The sequence below is a fragment of the Galeopterus variegatus genome, unplaced genomic scaffold, assembly GCF_000696425.1.
Source record: "Galeopterus variegatus unplaced genomic scaffold, G_variegatus-3.0.2 Scaffold46, whole genome shotgun sequence".
Lineage (NCBI taxonomy): Eukaryota > Metazoa > Chordata > Mammalia > Dermoptera > Cynocephalidae > Galeopterus > Galeopterus variegatus.
In genome coordinates, this window is record NW_007726157.1 from 1,361,428 (window position 1) to 1,368,164 (window position 6,737).

Here is a 6,737-nt window from a genome sequence, read left to right on the forward strand (position 1 = left end):
CTGGTGCAGCTTGTCATTCAGACAGCCCAGTGAGCTCCAGGGTCTGCAGTGTCAGGCACTGGCTGAGTTCTGAGAATGCTCTAGTGGAGAGGACAGACAGTGCCCGCCTCAGGGAGCTAAAAGGCAACAGGGTAAACAGATGTAAGTCAAACGTTTCATTACATTTTGAAGTAGGGTGGAAATTAGGAAAGACTTCCTTGAGGAAGAGACATGCAAGTGGAGACAGGCTGAGTAGGAGTTAGGTGAGGAGGCTGGCGAAGAGCCTCTTTGGGAAAGAGAAAGGGCAGTGTGGTTGGCCTGTAAAAGGGAGGGGAAAGGGTGCAATAGAATGCCGGGGAGGAGCTGCAAACCTGATGTGTTATTCAGCCAAGCAGGAAACACAGGTGAATAAAGCAGCAAGTGCTCAATAACTACGAACAGACATTTTGACAAGTAGACAACATGGATCAGGCTGTAGTATCTGTGTATTCTGCAGTGCAAGGTTCAGCACCTAACTCAGAACCTTCCTTAGCTCAAAACTATACAATGAATGAGATACAAGTATTTAGGCCTCTTGAACTAGAATTCCTGCCTAAACTGTCTTGAACAGTTCCTTCGGCAACTGTATACTTCTTACACTCCAGAGCTCTCTGTCCCAGATCAGACACATAATTGGTGTTTATTTATTGACTTTTCAATATTGTGGAGAGAGGATTAATTACTCAATGGTAGTTGAAGAGAGATGCACACTGGCATTTGAAGCCAAAATATTAGCAGTTAAGAAGCAATAATTTAATTCCTCAATTTTTTTTTAACCCCTGCAGGCTGCCTGAGATGAAGCTTGACTTGGTTTACTAGACTGGCCTAGACCACTGGTTCTGACTGTGTGGGTCACAGCAGCCTCAGCATCACCTGGAAACTTGTTATACATGCAGAATCTCAGGTACCAGACCTACAGAACTAGAAACTGTGGGACTGGAGCTCAGCAATTGGTGTTTTAACAAGCCTTAATGCACACTAAAGGTTGAGAACCATTTGTCTTGGACTCACCTGTTAACACACACACACTGGGATGAAGGTGTTCTAGAAAAGTTGTTCACCTGGAACTTTCTTTCCCTTAACAAAAATACGACAGTATAGCTATTCCAGACAGACTGCAGAGAAGGCCTTTCTTTCATTTTTTACACAGTATTTATCTTTTGCCTGCTTCAGAATAAGACCTGCTACTTTTCAATGAAATAAATTTTAGACTCAGAACATTGTGTTTCCTGTAAGAGCCTCTGAGTGACTAGTGTTTGAACAGATCACCAACCATGTTGTGTCTCCATCACACTGACTTAAGCTGAACAAGAAAGATTATCCAAGGAGATTTGTTTTAATTTAAATTTTTTTTAATTTTAACATTTACTTGTACATATTTGTGGGGTACAGTGTGTTGTTTCAGTACATGCATATACTGCGCAATGATTCACTCAGGGTAGACAGCATAGTTTTGTACCCATTAGTCCACCACTTTTTCCAAGGAGATTTGTAATTGGTGCATGAGCTGTGAACAGTGAGACAAGAGGAACCACAGAATAACTAAAAGGGAAGCTCGCCATCCAGGTGGTTATTGTCTGTGAATTAATTGGGTGTAAAATTTCACTGTGCTGACAGTCCTCCAAATTTAGGAAGTGCTGAAACATTTGACAGAATTGGTTAGTGCACAACTGTGGTTGCAAATACCAAAAGACTTGTGGAGACCCCTGTTTCTACTACAAAGCCACAGCTGGACTCTATAGGAAGTGTACATCTCTTTCAGCACTTAAAGTGAAAAAAATGGTTATTAAACTGAAGTTATTATGTGGTTTCCATTAAGCTCTACATAAAAAAGGCTGTTGTAATTCTTTTCCTAATAGAATACATCTTCACCAATCAGAATTACTAGGAGAGAAAATGGTAGGACAAGTGACTTTTAAAAATGGAAAAAATGCATAGCTTTTGGGTAGTATGTTTCTTATGAAGCAAATTCTAAGAACTACACTTTCTGAGAACTTTCACAGATCCATCTTTTCCCAAGAGAATATGCGTGCAAGTTACTTTTGTCTTGCACGTAGCCTACAAAGCAAACTGCTCCCACGACCTATCCCTCTCCGTATCAACACCCTCTGCTGGCTCCTTCCCTCAGACCTTTGTTGTCACCACCTCTTTAATTGCCTCCATTTCCCTATTCACATTCACCCAGGAATCTTCCAAGTGAAGCCTTCCTGCCATCATCAGCAATAATCCAGCCTACAACCTGTATATACCACATTCCAAACCCTTTATGCTACATTATCTTGGATATGAGAGTCTTCAAAAAAGTCCATGGAAAGATTCCAGCAATCCCACTTCTGGGTATGTGCTCAAAGGAATGGAAATCATCAAGTTGAAGGGATACCTGCACTCCCATGTTCATCAGAGTTCTATTTACAATAGCCAAGATATGGAGCCAACTTGAATGTCCATCATCAGATGACTGGATAAGGAGAATGTGGTGTATTTACACAATGGAATACTACTCAGCCATAAAAAAGAATGAAATTTTGACATATGCAGCAACACAAATGAGCTTGGAGAAAATTATGTTAAGTGAAATAAGCCAGACACAGAAAGAGAAATACCGCATGTCCTCACTCGTGAGTGCGAGCTAAGGAAGGGAGGGAGGGAAGGAGGAAGGAAGGAAGGAAGGAAGGAAGGAAGGAAGGAAGGAAGGAAGGAAGGAAGGAAGGAAAGGAGGAAGGAGGAAGGAAGGAAGGAAGGAAGGAAGGAAGAAAAAGACCATAATAAAACACTGAACTTTCAGAAGGAAAAAACTGATGTGTGGTTACTAGAGGGGGAAAGGGGGAGACAGATAGGATAGGGAGTAATCAGGTAAGGGACACAAAAAGTATTTATGATTTATAATGATGAACATGCTAATAATATTTATTTGATCATCACATATTGTACACAGACACCGGTAGTCAACCCTATACCCCATAAATATGTATAAATAAAAATAAAGAAAAAGAAAACTGGATAAATCTTGATAAGAAAAAATAAAATGTGATTTATATATATATATATATATATAAAAGATTCATATTATCTTTTAGTTCTGTTTTTCCAGACATTTCGAAGTACCTTTACATGTTGTCTTGGCTTGGTCTCCTGTGGGGTGGTCTGCATGCTGCTTGTGCATATTTCACACAAAACTCACCTCAGCTCTGGACAATTATTAATAACAATCTCAGTAGATAACATTCACCAAGCAAGCTTTAAATGCTTTGCCTCTATGCCTTTAACTCTAACAAATATGTGTAATGACTGTTATTATCATTTCCATTCTACAGATGAGGAAATTAGTTAGTCCATTTAATTTCTGTGTAAATCATTGTTCAAAAGTGGAGGAAGGGGGTTTGACTCAGATATCCAGGAATCTACTTTGATGTAGCCTGTGCATTTATCTATTACCATATGAGCACCCCAAGCAAATACTTTTTGTTTGATTAATTTAGGAAATGCATATCTTATTCTACACAGAGTTAGTGTGGACTTTTCCCTCTTATTTTCTCCTACATCAGACTTACAATGAGCAGGATGTGTGTTGATGACTGTTGATTCACTCTTGTATACTTGCCCAGTCTCTAGTTACTCTTTTGTACTGTAATTTTAAAGAACATTTTCTTTTCTATAAGATGGCAATATACCTACTCCATAGGGCTATTGTAAGAATGAAAGGAAATGTGAAAAATGTTTTTAGAATAGTGCTTAGAAAATAGTAGTCATTATTATTAACCTTGTTTTGTGGAGGTGACTGGGGCTCAAGAGTCTTAAGCAATTTTCTCAAAGTCACACTGCAAAGTATGGAACCAGAACTTGAATACAGTGCTCGTCCGTCAGGTAGACCTCCCCGCCACTGGTGGACCTCTCCATACTTCATCAGGGCACTAGTCTGCCTGGCTTGCATCCAGTGTAAATTCTTAGGCTGTGTAGTTGCTGCTTCCTGAAGTGTGGTTTAGCACAGTGCAGAATGCATGTTGGTCCTCAGTGGAATTCCTTCAGTTTTTAGTGCCTCCAGATGTAATGGCAGAACCTATTGCTAGTAGTGAGCAATGTGACCTGTTTTTGGAAAGTGAGAATCAGTGGTTATGCCGTGCACAGGCAAATGCTCCTTCGTGCATTCTTTTGGTAATCCACCTAAGAGACCCTCTTTTGACTACTAAGAAACTCATCTGACAATGGTACTTACTGTTCATGCTGCCACACCAGCTCCTAAGGAAATTCTGTTATGTTTAGTTCTACCTCAGCTGTGGGGAAAGATTTCCTTTTATCCATACAAGGTATACAGCTCTCCCAGTCTATACTCAGGGGCTTCAGTCTGGGGCTGTTGAGTGGTAGGTGGCCCACAGGTAATAGGAACGTCCACACTTGGGACAGCTCAACGCTGAGCCCCTTCTGCTCCCCTCCTGTTGCTCACATGAGGAAATCCCCTTTTCCCTTTTTCTGCTTTGCTCCCTCTACTACTTTCTCTCACCCCAGTCACTCCCACTACAGCCCTTTTCTCTAGCCCTATCCTTATGATGTTTTGGGGAACAAAAGAGGTGGTCTGCAGGTGGGCACATTTTAGTACACACGTAGATCAGAGTTTCTTACACTCATTATTTAAGCTTTTTTGAGGGTTGAAGGAGGAAAAATGGCACTGAGATGACAGTGAGAGGCAAAGAAAGTGGAAATACACAGAAAACCAACAGAGGCATTAATCGGAATATATACCTGCCATTGATCAATATCTTAAGATTGTCAGGAGAGCACTCTCAATTCTTAGTAGAATTATTTGTAGTTTGTAAATTTATAATACAAAGACCTGATATTTTCCTCTCCAGGCTCATGTGTCCACATGTACGTACACACACACACACACACACACACACACACACACACACACACACACAAAACCTCCTACCCCCAACTTCACTGATTAAACAAATAAATGTACTGCCTGGTGTCTGTTTCTTTAGATAATGGGATGGTTGTTTTAAAATCTATTTTGGAAGAAGTCCATTGGTTACCTCTTCTGAGTCATTAATCTTTGAGACACGGCTCGTAACAAGCAAACTAACTGCAGTTTTGTCCCTGAGATTTAAATGCGTGTCAGTAATAAACTTCTAAATGAAATTGTAATTAGTGCACATCCAGGGACTGAGATTTGGCAGCACCTGATATACTTAGTATGTACTTTGTCTTCGTCTTTAAAAGCTCACTTATTGGAAGCTGGTTTAAATACTTTTTAAAACATTGGACGGGAAAGCCAAGATGATGTTTGTAATTGAAGTTCCATTGATTACCTTGAGCATATAAGAGGAATTTTCAACATATTGTCAATTTGAAGTGTTGTTTGGCTGGTATTTAACCATGGTAATAGGAACTTGGCTCTGTTGTTTAAGATGGTTAAACCATCTTGATGATTTCTTTTTTATTTTAAGCCAAAATAGATTGTCTTTACTTGTTAAGGGTCAAATCTCCTCATTTCCTTTGGCTATTCATTTTTTTCTTTTAGTTCCTAGATTTCACCCTCAGGGGAATATGAAGAGGAACATTGGGAAAAGATTAAGATTTAATAAAAATGATGGTGGCATAGAAGACTTTGTGCAGGGAGTGGGGTGGGCAGGGATTGGCCAGTTGGTGCTATGAGCAGTTGTTCCCCAAATTTCAGGGATAATGTATAAATGATATCATTGTGGCACTTGAAACAGGAAGATTTAACAATGACACCATCACACTAGAATTGTCCATCTGGCAAGATAGTGTAGGAGGGTAAAAAATATTTTAGTAAACACAGGTAACACTGAACATGCCAGAGAAAAACAAGCAATTACCTCTTTACCATGATTTGGGAAGTCCACAGTGGGTCTGCATGGAGGTGGGGAGTGATGAGCAGGCAGGTAGTGTCAGCAGTCTCTGTGAGCCTGAAGTCCAGGACCCTGATGTTCACCCAGGATCCAGTGAATCTGCATGGGAGTCAGCATGTGGGCCTGGAAACAGGAATCTCATAACATGTAGCCCCAGGAGACAAGACAAGATGCTAGGAAGCTTCCATAGTAAAATATAACAGTTTTGAACCTAGAAGGAAGCTTAGAGGTCACCTGGTACAATCTTCCACTAGGAAGGTTACGGATATCCAGCATCCATAGGTCTAGATATCCTGAGGGCAGCATATCTTCTACAGCATTTGTAGCTACTTCCTGAGAACTTCCAGTGATAGGAAACTTGTTTCCTTGCAAGGATAGTTCTGATCATGAGAGATCTTCCTCGATCTGAAAGTGTACTTCATGGAGCCTACAGTCCTTGTCCTGTGTTCTGCCCTCTGACCAGGGAGAAATCAGAAACCTGCCAATCTCCCTTCCATTAATGCTGCCTGCAGCTATATTGACTGATGACAGCCAAATCATATGCAGATGTTAATTCATTTTGAGGGTGTGGTCAAGTAAAACTCTTGAGTCTATTCGGTGCTATTAAAAATCTATTCCCTTAAGCATTCGTACAGTGGATTGTTTTCAATGTACATTAAAGATCCTAAGTAATTTTCTTCTAAATATTATTTTATTACTTTTGGCCTTATTGTAGCCTCTCTAGAATGTTTTGGTTCTAGATTGTGTCATTCAGAAAATGGAGCATGTCCCACTTCTCTGCTCAAGTGATAAAGTATTTCTTGTAGGTCCTTATCCGAGTAGATAAAAATGTGAGTGAGATAGAAC